This window comes from Ictidomys tridecemlineatus, chromosome 13, assembly GCF_052094955.1.
Source record: "Ictidomys tridecemlineatus isolate mIctTri1 chromosome 13, mIctTri1.hap1, whole genome shotgun sequence".
Lineage (NCBI taxonomy): Eukaryota > Metazoa > Chordata > Mammalia > Rodentia > Sciuridae > Ictidomys > Ictidomys tridecemlineatus.
The window spans coordinates 88,875,684-88,889,594 of record NC_135489.1 but is presented as its reverse complement, the minus strand read 5'-3'; the positions used below and the strand labels follow the sequence as shown (position 1 = coordinate 88,889,594).

At 53.9% G+C, this 13,911-nt stretch overlaps 1 long non-coding RNA gene across 10 annotated transcripts in view; it reads left to right on the top strand.

Moving 5' to 3' along the window:
- Positions 1-13,911, top strand: part of LOC120884633 (uncharacterized) — a 55,894-nt gene that overhangs the window by 13,429 nt on the left and 28,554 nt on the right. For 8 of the 10 annotated variants that reach the window (XR_013429834.1, XR_013429842.1, XR_013429838.1 and 5 more), the window contains one exon: positions 288-438. The exons of 1 other annotated variant lie outside the window; for it this stretch is intronic. This is a non-coding gene — a long non-coding RNA (uncharacterized LOC120884633). One more of the 10 variants, XR_013429840.1, reaches the window with a different exon arrangement.

Below are 13,911 nucleotides of genomic sequence, written 5' to 3'. Positions count from 1 at the left end.
CTCCTCCCTGTGAGACCTCAAGCCTGCCACTTCCCGGCTCCCCTTCTCAAGAGGGCCCCTTGGTACACTGGGATTCTTTACTTTCTTTGGGTTTTAATCTTATAAGTAAAAATTATCATAATTGTAAAGGTGAAATTTCAACAGACACCATGGAGCCATCACTCAGAATTAGCAAATGCCAGAGATCTGTCGCTTTTGCTTTAGTGACAGTCATTATGAAAGAAAGAGATTGCACCTAAAAGTTGAAACTGAATATTTCCCCTTCTCGTCCCTCATTCTTGTCACAGGAGCAACCTGCTAGGGATTGGCAGGGATCCAGGAGTGCTGCGTGAAGGGCCCAGGCCTGTGGCTGTGACGAGAAGGATTCTCAGGCCCCCTGCCAGCTTCCAGAGGCGTCTCCCTCCTGGAATCGGGAGGCAAGATAGGAGGAGGCTGAAGGTGGGAGAGGCTGTCATTGTGTAGCTTGCTTTTGGTTTAATTTGTTGTGTTGCTTGGAACAAGGACTGACTCTGCTAAGATGGAAAGAGAGGCTGTATTTTGGGTGAAAATGAGCTGGATCTGCAGTGAGATCCGGTCCTCCCTGGTCTCTGCAGGGGGGCTGGTCCCAGGCCTGTGTTCTCTTAACTCCCCCGGCTTCCTCCCCCATTAACTGCTCTGAACTTGAATCCTTATTTCTGACTCCTGGCAATTCCTTTTTAAATTTCAAACATGTAGAGAGACCAAAAAGTTTCTTTTATTACATTTCCCCAGAATTCCATACTTTGGGGCCAGAAGTTGGTCTGAGGCTTTGCAGTGGACAGAGAGGCCTGGTGTGCATGGCTCAGGGTCTTGCCTGTCCTGGACTTATGGACACTCGCAGGACATGTCTCCTTCATGAATCTAGCTGCAGCAACTTTCCATGCCTTGCAATCAGAAGGGCAGTCACCAGCACAGACAGGAGGTGGTTGGGGAATGAAGAGGAACAGGGCCTAGATGAGGAGCTGTTATCTGTGGGGTCCAGCCGGAGCTTTCAGCCGGGTGCGATGGGACTGATTTGAGAAAGGCATGGGGTGCAGTGCTTCAAAGAAAAAATAAAATAAAGAACCCCATGGGGTGGGGCAGGGAGGGGCAGGGAGGTGGAGGAGGCCGTCACGTGGCCGCTGCGGTAATGCAGCTGGGAACTGCCCACGGTGCTCCAGGGTGGTGGAGTGTGGTTGTGCTGGGAGGAAAGACCCAAACTGGTGAGCTTCTGGCTATTTCCGGTGTTGCATATTTAATCAATATCCCTATTTTACAGATCAGAAATGAAAACCCGAGAGATTCAGTAACTAGGTGCAAACCATCTAATTAGTAAGTGGTTGAGTCCGGTTTTGAAATTAAGTCTCCGCACCAAAGCCCATGCTTGTTCCTGCCTTTGCCTAAAGCACCTGTTAAGGTGAATTGGGGAGACCTTGTACATGGAGCGGGGGAAGTGGGTATGTGCCCTCTACAGAGGATGCCAGGAGCGAGGGAGGGCATGCAGGCTGGTGGGGACGAAGGCACCGGCCTATCCAGGGGGCATTTCCACTGGACAGCTGGAAACATGGGGCTGCAGCCAGAGAGAGAGCCGAGCTGGAAGGAGATCCCTTGACGTCACTGGCTAACTGCTGACTGTGGAAGCCCCGGGAGAGCATGGATTATTTCCTAGCTGCTTTGTGCAGTGAGGGTATAGTCAGCGCCGCAGCACGGAGACTCCATGCTGTGGAAGGAGCCCGGGAGGAGCCGCGGGGAGTCCCGAGGAAGACAGGCAGGGAACCCACGGGAGCAGAGCCTCGGAAACTGAAAGAAGAGAGAGTTTTTAAACAAAGAGGGAGCATTCAATGCTAACGTATGCCAAGGAGATTGGACGACTGGAGGCTGGAGACCCTGGGTCTGCCAACCACGAGGTCATCACTGACCTTTGGGAGGACAGAGAGGAGGACTGTTGAGGTCTGCCTGGGGCGGCTGGGGCAAGACTTCAAAGGAGGGTTGACATTTGAGTTGGACCAGGAAACGTTGGTGGGCTCTTGCCAGGAGAGAAGAGGGGCAAAGGCATCTCAGGCAAAGGGAACCTCATGCGGAGACAACTCAAACCGAGTGATGGGCTGGATTCAGTCCCAGCTTCGGATCTTCATGAGCAAAGTCAATTGGCAGCACCCGCCTGTTGAGCCACGGGTTGTTTTCTACATTGTGGAGAATCCTGCGGCTTCTCTTCCACTGTAGACTGATAACTGAGATTGGGAAATGTGATCCGTGTCCAAAGGGACACAGGGTTCAACCCTTTACGAAAACTGAGTTCTCATGAAAGAGGGTCAACATAGGGCCCCACACAGACGTCTCATAGAGGATGTCATGATTTGGACGGGTAATGAAGATGGCAGCAGCCCTTAAGACCTCAGAGACTCGAGGTGTTCGAAGTTCACCTCTCCCATGGAGCTGGGTGGTGTCCTGCAGCTCTCCTGGGCAGTGGAGGGGCCTTTGCTTCCCTCACATCCAGCACTGGTGAAGGCTCCCGGGCGCTGAGGGCCACAGAGGCTGACCTCCATGTGGCTCCTTGAAGCAGCTGGGGAAGGGAGGCTGGGTGGGCAGGAAGGGCTGGGAGACTCCACTAGGCTCTGTCCCCACCTGGCCTGCAGCCCCCGGAAGCCACTAGAGGGGACCGCAGTTGTCTCCCCTATGAGCTGAGGAGGGTGGACTGTGCCCGGGGAGGGGGAGTCCACCAGCTCTAATAAATCCTGAGGCCTTTAAACAGGGAAGAGATGTCTGAACCACCTGCAGCAGTTCCACTCCATCAGGCCTCCTCGGGAACAAGAGCATGGCCCAGCACCCTTCCTCTCATTAGTTGCAAAATCCAATCTTTCTATAATTCAAGTTAATTTCTGTAACTTGTGCAGAATTCGATCTTCCTGTAATTTCACCTGGAAAGGTTCTCTTGGAAGTGTTGTTTGTTTTTGAAAATGATGGTGAAAGTTAGCTGATCGCACATGTCCCGGAGCGCATCCAGAGTCCCCCACGCAGCATTTTCAAACAGTCAGAAGCAGCACAGCAGCATAGGGCTCTGCCCGGCCTCAGGGTATGCACATGGCCTGCAGCCCCAGCCAGGCCTTCGCTGGGGCTGGAGGCAGAGCCTGCACACGGGAAGGGAGGAGTCACGTTTTGGACATCTCCAGCCAGCCTCTGGTCACCAGTGGGCCCTTACCTGGTGCATCTGAAGTCAATCCTTGCGGAATCCCTCACTGGTACTCTCCCAGTGGACCTCCATGGGGGTCCACCCCTGCTCATGAGCTCTGCATGCACAGAGGCTTGAGTGTGAGCCCCCCCCCCCCGGCACCCCCCTCTCCGCCAGTCTCAGAGGGACAGTTGGGTTGAGCCAGGTTGCTGAGTTCTCCTCTGGCACTCCTGGTGCACGACACAGGCCCCGGCTGCACTGCCTCCCCTCCTCTTTCAAGCAGAGCCATTTACCGGATTTGTCTTGTTATTCTGTCCGGTTCATGAATCCTCAAGGGGATAGTCATAATGACACTTGGAATTTTTTCCTCTCCCACAAAACACTTAGGTAAAAATCTGAAGCTGAATGTTTCCAGCTAGAGGAAGATAATCTGAGATTGCTGAACACTTGGAAGCCTCTTTGTGAACCACTGCCTTAAGGGGAATCTTCTAGAAGGCCACCCCAGCTCCTTGAGCCTGGCCAGCAAGACTGACAGCTTTGCTCCTCTGTTTGTTATAAACACAAGAGTACTAAAGCATCAGGCTTTAAAATGTAATTCTGCCACCCCATGTTTTATTGGCATGTGATCAATATTTCCTTAGCAGAGAGTTTGCATCAATTAGCAGTTGGCAAGTTGGAATTCCCTGGAGTTTTGAAAGATCAAGTTTTATACTAGATAAAATCTGTTTGGATTTCCTGAGTCTGACATCAGAACTCCATTAGAGTCAAACATTATTTGAAGCAGAGAACTGCTGTTGGAATAAATTGACCTCTTTGTGAGGGTAGCACATGGCCCGGTCAAATGTGAAGGTGTGGATGTGACCTTGAACTATGCCACACTCCTGTCCTTCCCCCTTCCTGGGAATGGATTGCTTACTCCAGAGAGAAGCTGCTAGGAACTCCTTTTTGGTCAAGAGGATCCTCTTTCTTTATTTCCTTACAGTTCCGTGGTGCTCCAGAATCCTAGCAAGCATCTGCCGCTCACGGACTGAGGTTGGGTGAGCAGCCATCACGTTAGGATCATTACAACTCTCTACTTCATGAGGTCTGTTTGGGGGTGGACACAGGCTCTCAGTCTGTGTGAACGGCTGGCTCCCTGGGAGGAGGGAGGGAAAGCACTTTCTGCTGGTTGGAACTCACCTAAATTCCAGAGAGCCTCCCCAGACACAGCTGAACACCACTGAGACACATGTCAATCAACGCCTCCTTTGAACTTCTGAATAAAGATAGACAGGCGCGGTGGCTGCTGTTTTCATCCCACTGTGGATATCTGGAGCACTGAGTTTCAGGAGGTTTAGAGACTTGTCCCTGCAGCAGGTGGAAGGTCAGAAAAAAGGTACTCAGAACAAAGGGCATCTTTTAGGGGAAAGAGCTCCCTGGAGAGATGGGCCCAAATCACACAGAGCCTCAGGCCTTGGAAGTGACTCTCCACTTACTGGCTGTCATTCTGTCCCTTCTGACTCCCTTTCCCCATCTGTAAAATGGAGATAAGGGTACTCCATCTGTATCAGGCCTTCTTCTATTTCTATAACAAAATGCCTAAGGATGGGTGCTTTATGTATGTAAAAAAGGTTCAGCTCAGTTTGGAGGCTGGAAATGAGCAAGGCAGTGGCTCTGGCAAGGGCCTCTTTGGCTACACCAGCTCTTGGCCAATGGCAGCACGTAGCAAGTGTGTGTGTGAGAGGGAGAGATGACACGGGAGCCAGGGAGCTGCAGAGACCAGCAGGGGCCAGGCCTGCTCCTTCATGGCAATGCTTTCCCAAGCACTCAGCAGAGTCTCACGAGGACCATGTCAAGGCCTTCCCTGGACAGCACCTGGTGACTTCATCACCTCCCACTAGGCTCCGCCCACTGAAGGCCCCCTGCCTGGGTCACTTGGAGGACCAAGCCTCTGCCTCAGGAGCCCTGGGAGGACATCCCAGCCCCGTGAGCCACAGCCCCATCTCAGGTCCGCATGGAGACAGCAGTGGACGGCCACACAACTGGAGCCACGCCTGGGTCCTCAGGACATCTGTGGAGAGCAAGAAGCTAAGCGTCCCCTAGGAGGAGGGATGGGGAGGAAGACCCCGCGACCCTGAGGGTGCAGAGGTGGGTTTCGTCTTCCCTGATTCCCAGCTGGACTCTGGTCCAGTTCAAGAAGGCGGGAATGCACTAACCTCTAACCCCAGCAGCTGTTCCAGAGCTGGGGAGGGTGGCCAAGCCCTGCTCCTGGGGTGACCAAAGCAGCCGATGACCAGAGTCCAGAGGCAGCCATGCTCACGGGGTGATGGCTGGGAGGACTGACCTTGCAAGACAGCTGTGAGCACAGATGCCTTTGGCGGGCTTGGTGGGTCAGGTCCACCCTGAGAGAGCGACTGTCCTCACTGGTAAGGTGTCTCTAATGCTGGGCACAGAGGGCTTGCGCAGGTGGTGGGCAGCGGTGCTCTAGTTTCTCTCTCTCTCTCTCTCTCTCTCTCTCTCTCTCTCTCTTTGTTTTCTGCTCCCAACTCTTCCCAGTGCTAAGAGAAGTCCCCAGTTGATGAGTCTCTGTGGGAAGCAGCCATCTCCCACTTAGAAGTAGAAAATGGCAGATTGTCACTGTCCCTGGCTTCCTGGGGCTAGAACAAAACAAGTGTGCACCTCGGGATCCAGTGGCCCTAGGACCCAGGGTAGCCAGGTTAGCAGACAAGATATGGCACTGCGGCTCCTTGCCAGTGTGGCCACGGGACAAGCCCCAGCTCACGGTGCCTGTCAGCGAGGACTGTGTGTGCTGGCCAGCCACGTCTGGGGTCTGAGCTGAAGTTTCAAGAGTCCATCTGCTGCTCCGACAAGCCGATCGGCTTCTGTGTTCGCAGTGGGCAAGTCTGACCAGTCATGTCTCATCTAATTTAATTGATGATGCTCTTCTCCTTTTTCTCTGCACACCTCCTGGGGAGTCGGGGCTGGGGTTGTTGCCGGTCTTCCTTTGCTTTGCTGGTGATGGGATGCAGGGTCGCGCCCACGCCAGGCAAGACACTGCCTCTTGCAAACCACTGATTTACACCTTTGCACTTCCTTGGTGTATTTGTCTTGTATTTGCAGTCAAATACTTCCAGAAATCGCGCGTGTTTTGAGTCACACTGCACTTGGAGCCGGCTGAGCTCAACTCTCCCCCGGGAGAGGTCTAGGGAAAATCTGACCCCCCACCCCCTTCATGCTGTCCTTGGTACCAGCCAAAGACTCAGCTAAAGGAGTGTGATTTGGCTATGGTGGGTTTGCATCTCGCCCGGGCAGAGCCCCTGGGTGTGCCACGCATACTGATTAGTTGGTTCTTCCTTGTGATGTGACATCTGGCAACCAGAAATCACAGACCAGAGTCGGCTGCTAACATTTTTCATTTCATTGAGTTATCTGAGGAGCTGAGTGGAGAGTTTTAGAGTAATTCAAAATGGATCAGAGACTTTCCCATAGACATTTAGTGACCTTACCAGGAGAAAGGCCCAGACAGGTTCTGAGCTCTTACATCTCTCGACAAGGTCCAGCAGACTTCCTGGGCTCCCCCTGGTCTCGGCACTCACCAGGCCAGTCCCCTTCCACCTTCAGTGAATTGACATGCACGGCGACAGAAACATGAACCTGTGCACGAGGCAATGGGCACAGACCTCCTGAGGCTGCTCCAACAAACTGGGAGAAGAATGTGGCCCCTGGAACATGAGCCTCCAGGGGACTTAAAAGCCAAGCTGGGTTTTCCCTCCGCCTTTGTGTTTTATGAGGGCTGAGGAAATGTTGGCTGTTTACTAATTATCAAAGCTGTTTTTATGACTTCCCCAAAGGAAAACAAAAAAGGAAGGAATCCAAGAGTATCCCCTCAGGCCTGGGATGAAAGCTTGACCCTCGGTGCTCTTGGGGAGCCGAGGAGTTTGTAGTGTTGGAAAATAAAGCTCGGAATGCATGTTCAGGAAAGCAGGGAGCTTTGAAGTTGGAAGCCAAACAGGAACCACTGTCGTGATTGGTGTTCTGCACTCTTGGCCTGACCTGACAGGCCTGTCCCACGCACTGTCCTTGTGGCCGAGGGGATGGCTGGGGAGCAGCAGGATCCCCTTTTCCCAGGGGTGTCTGCTGGGGTCCCCTGAGCATTCAGCTTCTGATTCACAAAGAACACAGAAAATAAGCCTGAAGGCCACAGGCCACCTCTCTTGCTGTCTGGCCATGTGTCCCCCACCAGCTCGGTGGAGGCTCATGATACCAGGAAAAGAGAAGCAGAGAACGTGCCGTGACTGCCGAGGATTTAATTAGGACAATTTAAGGCTGTTGATCAAATCTGACTGTAACAAAAACACTTCGGGCTTTGTAAGCTCCTGAGGCCCTGGAACCCGCACCCAGCGGAAAGATGTTTTCTTCATGGAAAATTTTATGTTTGCATTAGGATCTACATATTAGGTGAACATGTCATCAATTGTCACCAAGAATTTGCATAAAGCATTTTTTTCCCTTGGAGAGGATGTGACAAATCTCTGAGGTTGTCAGTGACCATAACCACTGGGCTCCAGGATTAATTTGCATTCTTACTTTGGTCTCCTTTCAATGGACAGGCCTTTTACGGCTTCCTTCCTGTTTCCATCAGCGGAAATTGAACAGTAAAAATGGTAAATAACTTAGCACTATCAGTTCCCAAGATTTAGATTCTTTCTTTTATATATTCTCTTAAAAGTCAATTCAGCTATGGAACTTTCTAAAAATACCCTTCAGGCCTGCATTTATTGTTCTTCTAGCTTTGTGTGGACTCGTTTGAAGACTCTGTGACAATGTGCTATTCCCACTGAGCACGGCAGGGTGGACATTCTCCAAGGCCCGTGAGTTTGGGTTTGCAGCACAGAAGGGTTTGGATTTGAAACTTGGTTCACCGGACGTGTTCTCCAAATGCAAATTTGCCAACAGGTTTCTTCCAAAAGCACATTCTGCATCTAGATTATTTTAACACTGGCCGCCATGTTTTTCTTCACCACAGCCGTGGGGTATTGGATGCCATAGTCTTAACCCAGAAGGAAGGAAATGTTACCAGGGATCGGAAACCCCAGGCATGGAAGCTGTTTTCTGATGAATCCAACAACAGCCATGATAACACACCCATATGACAGCTGGGCCCCTGTGGCGGCAGGGCTCCGAGGCTGGAGCCACAAGGGAGTGGCCTCGTCCCGTCACTGCTCAGGAGAAGCTGGGCAGACCGTCTCAGCCCTTGTTGCTGTAACTGAAATCCAGGCTGAACAATTCATAAAGTAAGGTTTTATTGGTCTCTTTGTCCTCAAGCTGGGACTCCCCAGAGCCGAGGGTGGCACCTGGTGAGGTGCTTGCTGTTGATGGGGACTCAGAGCCCCAGCATCACATAGGACATCGTGAGACAGGAAGGAGAGTCCCTGCTCAGATCTCTCCTCCTCGTCTTATGAGGCCACAGTCCTGTTTGATGGGGGCCCTGCTGCCGTGCTTCATGTGACCTACGAACCTCCCAGAGGTCCACCCCAAGTACCCAAGGGAAGTTTCCCCACTCTTCATGCCTCAGAATTAAATTTCAGCATGGCTTTCGGTGGGGACGTTCAGATCCTAGAAAAGTCTGAGTTTAAGGCTGTGAGTTACTCTTCCCTAAAGGCCTTCCGTGTCCCCATCTATCCTGCTCTGACTTGACCCAGGGGCCCGAGGACCCAAGTCACTCAGAGCCAAAGCCATTAAGAGGACCAAAGGGAAAGTAGCCATCTATAAACCAAGACCGTCTTTAGGACACTTTGTCACTTATGGAGGACTTTCATGTGTATCCTCTGATTTACCCCCAAGAAAGTCGGAAGGGCAGGAATCATTACCAAGGGGAGAGGAGTTGGGCACAATGGCACACGCCTGTGATCCCAGTGGCTCGGGAGGCTGAGGCAGAAGGATGGCAAAGTCAAGGCCAGCCTCAGCAGCTTAGTGAGGCCCTGTCTCTCTATAAAATACAAAAAAAAAAAGGGCTGGGGATGTGGCTCAGTGGTTAAGGGTTCAATCTCTGATACCAAAAGAAAAAAAAAAAAGGAGGAAGTAGCCCCCAGAACATTCACTGCAATGGTTTGCCAAAGGTCCCCAGCTGTCATCCAGAGGTGACATGGTTGTTCACCGTTTAAACAAACGCCTTGAGATGGGGGAGGGTGGGCAGTGGGCACTCTCAGTGACCCCTTGTGACTAGAGGCCAGCGTTCCTGGGCCCCCTGCCAGCTGGTGTGTGTTTCGCAGGCCTGCTTGGGCAGGGAGAGGTGCAAGACTCGTCCTCGGGGAGGGGTCACCACCCCAGTGTGAGCCAAGGACACCAACCTTTCTCGTCGGGGGACCAGCTTGGAGCCTGCTAGAGAACCCCTGCAACCAGGCATTGCCCACGCTGTGTCCCTTCCTGGGGACGGGGTGGGTTTTCTTATTAAAAAAAAAAAATTGAACGTGGTGTGTTGGAAGCAAGACCCTCTTTCAAAATTAAGAAAATGAATATAAATCAAAATGAGAGGTGCGCCAGGACAGAGAGCAAGACCTCGGTGGAGGCCGCTGGGCCTTAGCAAAGACAGCCCCTGCCCACCCTGCCCGCGCCTCACTCCTGCTCCCGCCCAGGGGCTGTCTCTTGGGGCATCTCAGTCCAGGCCGCAGGCTTCAGGCCACTTGGTGGTTCTCCCCCTTAGAAGGGTCCTGACGAAGGGCTCGCTTCCTGCCCACCCACGTCCCTCGCTGTGTGCTCCCTCCTTCGCCCTGTGGTGTGGGCTGGGTATCCTCCTGTGAGTGGCTGATCTTCACTGTCAGGCGGAGTTGATCTCTCTTCCTTCTGCTTATGTTTTTCCCTCTTCAACTAATAATTCTCTCACTTCCTTTGTTCCCCGAGCTTTCTAAATGCCCAGCACTCATTCACTCCCCAGACCTTCTACAGAAACGACGCTCTCCTTTGAGGGCACCCCAGCCCGTCAGGGGTTGGATCAGCTCCCACGTCCTGGCTGGTTTGGGGGATTCCTCAGCAGGGCCGCGGCTGCCTGCTCTGGCCAGTCTGGGCTGTCGCGGAGGCTGCTGCTCAGCTCCCCCTGGGCCTGAGCGTGTGACATCTCTCCCTGACAACGCTGCCTGCCTCCTTGCACTTCTGGTCCTGGCTGCATCTGCCTGTGCACCTGCTAAAGTCCCCCCTGAGGAGCACCTGGGAGACTGGCTCCGAGGCCGCCCCGCTGGGAAGACACCTACTGCATCTCAGGCTCCTCGAGAGGCTCAATGAGGTGCAAGACTCTAGGTTGGAAATCATCTTGCCCCAGTTTTGAAAGTGTTGCCTCACCGTGTGGCCATCCAGATGCCAGATGACATTCTGTTCTCTGAGCTTTTCGACGAGGCAGGCTGAGTTTTCCCTCTGGGAGGTCTCGGGACGTTTCTGAAGTTTCATGGGCCAGTTGCCACCATGGGGCAATGTTGTGTTCGCTGGAAACACACCAACCACCTCAGTTAAAAAATGCAAGCTGACAGCACCTTAGACGACTGCGTGCAATTCCCTACACCCAGAGTGGGTTGGGGAAGCAGAGAGGCACCCCAATTCCCAGGGTGGCAGGAAGGCGTGAAGCCATCCTCTAGCCTTAAAGGGCCTCGTGAGTGGGACTAGGAGCAGGGGGTGGTGACCTGCCTGGGCTGAAGAAGGAGCAGCCAGCTGGGAGCTGTGTGGAGATGGAAGGGCACAGATGGCTTTGTGCCCAGTTTCTTGGCACTATGCAAAACCTCTAGCATTTGTACCCAATCTCAGGAGAAAAAAGGAAGAATAACAAATTTATCAGGAATAATATCCTACTAATATGGAAGAATGGGGACTTAAAATACAAAATTAAATTTAATAGTAGAAAAAGCAATAAAGTAGCATTTCTTGCACATCTAAAATGCTAACAGAGATTTTGCTTGCTATAAACGATGTGGTAGGGACTTGAGAGGCTGAGGCAGGATGATCACAAGTACAAGTCCAGCCTCAGCAATTCAGGGAGACCCTGTCTCAAATTGAACGGTGATTCTGGCCTGTGATCACATTGGCCTGGTGCGTTTGGTGGAGTCTCTGGGGCCCAGGCATCGGCCCAGGCTGCTTGCCCTTCTGGGTGGGCCCAGAGTCCAGAGCAGCCTGGGAAGGTCTCTCTTCCTCAGCTTCCTCCTGGGCACCTGCCATGGCATGGGCCTTGTGCAATGGAACAGTCCGTGCTGTGGACGTGGGTGGCTGGTTTTGCTGCAGGAGACCAGGGTGGTGTGGCAGTGTTCCCACTCGACAGCTCAGGTCTCTCGAAGGACCCCAAATGCCTTCCAAGCACCCCATCCCTGCAGTCTTCACGGAGCACCTCCAAAGGGAGCAGAGCGCTCAAAAAGCACCTGGCCCAGCGCTGGCTCCTGACTGACCACGCAGCACAATCTGCTGGGAATTAGTGCTCTACTAGACCAGAGGACCCCGCTCCTTCTCCTGGTGGCAGATATGGCCAGTCTGGGCCCCTCCTCTGACTGCGTGCTGCCCCATCTGACCTTGAGTTTTACGTAATGTGAGAACAGGCTGCTTCTGTCTCCTGGGAGAAGGCCACCCCCACAGACCCAGAATCTGCTGCTGACCTGTGGACCTGGACAGTGAGTCGGCCAGGTGGCCGGGACTTTCCTGCAGAGGAAACTGTGGGTTGAAGGATGAAGGCCAAGGGGATCTGGCTGCGGGAGCATTGCGCCTGGAGGATCCCGGAGGAGCTCTTGCTCTGACCTGCACCCTGCAGGACGGGCGGCCAGGCCAGTGGCCATGCCTACGCAGCTCGCCGTCTCAATGCCGCCTCCTTGAGACCCGCCAGGTACTGCTCCTGCTCGATTTTGGTGGACAATCTAACACGGGGCAGCAGATCTGCCCACTGCCCCCACCTGCGGTTGCTTCCACCTATGGGGGTGGGGGTTCCGTCCAGGTGCCTCCTGAGGCTCCTTCCCCCTGCTTCCAGGACTCTTCACCCCTCTGCTGACCAGCCTGGGGACTTGGGAAGGGTGTTCCATTGAGTAGGACACCAGTCCATAGAACTGATGTCTCTCGGATGGTGTGGGGACTCCCCAGGTGAGTCTTCCTCTTCGGATCCCATTGTGGAAAGCTCCTGTGGCCACCCAATGGGCAGGGCCACTGAAGACAAGGCTATGGACAGATCCAGGAGGAGACTGGGCGACTGCGGAGCGGGAAGTACCGTCTCTTGACTCTCCCAACCTCCCAGGAATCTCAAGACCAACTTCCAGTGGATAACTGGCGTAGCCGCTGTCCGTCTTGCTAGGAAGGGCTTCATCATGGACGTCAGGCAGGGAGCCCAGGATGATGCTCCCTGGGACAGCTATGCCAGCTTGCTCAGTGCTTCTGTGGCTCACGTCCACGCTGTGATCTGAGAAGGGCACTCCCTGCACATGACCTGTCCTGCTGTGTCTCAGAGTGTTTACGAGCCCTGCCACTGAGTTAAAAAGGAAATTTTATCTGGCAGAAGATGTTAGAAGCACAATCAGGGACTAACCTGCAACTTAAATCTACCTGTTCACCCATAGAGTGGAGTAGGAAGAGCGTGGGGGATTTTATGTGAATAAGGACTCCAGGGAGTGGAGGCTTGGGAGCGGGCACACGCACTAGGGCAGGCTGTGCCTTCCCCGCCCTTCCTGCCGGATAGTGATATGCCTCCATCCCTCCCCATGGCAACGGGAGGACCCCAGGGACGGGGAGGAGTGGTTAGGGAACAGCCATGACAGGCTGAAGCCAGGGCTTTGCTGGGAAGTTCAGGCTGGGCAGGACTGAGCTAGGCACACCAGGCCTCAGGAAGCACAGTGAGGGTTACAGGAGCAACGGGACACCTTGTTTAGATGCCACAGGGGCTTCCAGAAGGAAGCCCAGGTCTGAGCTGAAGTCCTGTTGGAGTGTCCACACTCTGGGGGAGACAGAGGGCAGCCTGGAGCAGAGGGCCCGAGCCCTCCCTGCTGCCCCTCCCTGCGGGGCGGAGCTCATGTGCCGTCCAGGAGCCCGTTCATGCCAGGCGGAGGGAAAGGAGTCACCCTGTGCCCACAAGAGGGCTCCAGGGCAGTGAGGGGAGCATACAGAGAAGCAGTCACCTCGCGAGCAGGTTCAGAGGGAGGGGGCTCGTTGTCCAGAGGGGAGGGGCTCAAGCACAAGGCCCCCTCAGCCACACGGGTCCTCGTCTTCTGTGTGAGTGGCAAAGGAAAACAGTCCCTCAGCAAGGGAAGTGTCTCTCAGTGCCCTGCCACACAGCCGGTCTGCACTCAGTCTTTTGTCACTGTCCCTGTGCCGGGTCCTGCTCCTGGAGGAGGTCAGTGTGGCCACTGACTTGAGTGGCAGTAGGGTGCACACCTGTGACCTCAGGAGGACTTGTGGACGGCTGTCTCCATGGCACATGGGTGCCCGTCCATGCAGCATGGCCCTCCGTGGAGAGGACCCTCCACAGCTGCCTTGCAGAGCAAGGAGGCCACAGAGAGCTGTGCCTGGCACTTTGCCACCCTGCGCCTTGAAACAGCTTCCACCTGTCACTCCATTTGGGGGAAACTGAAGGAGGTCACAACCCTGTCTCTTGAGCTTCTAAGATAGAGTCAAGTTACAGAAAGCCCTGGCTGCTGTGCCCACTGGGCAGGACTTGCCCATCCCTCCTCTCTCACATCCGTATCAGGAGGCCAGTCTGGGAGGTGACTCCAGGTCCCACTCTAGTTACCCTGGTGGTAGCTGAGTGCTAAGTGCAG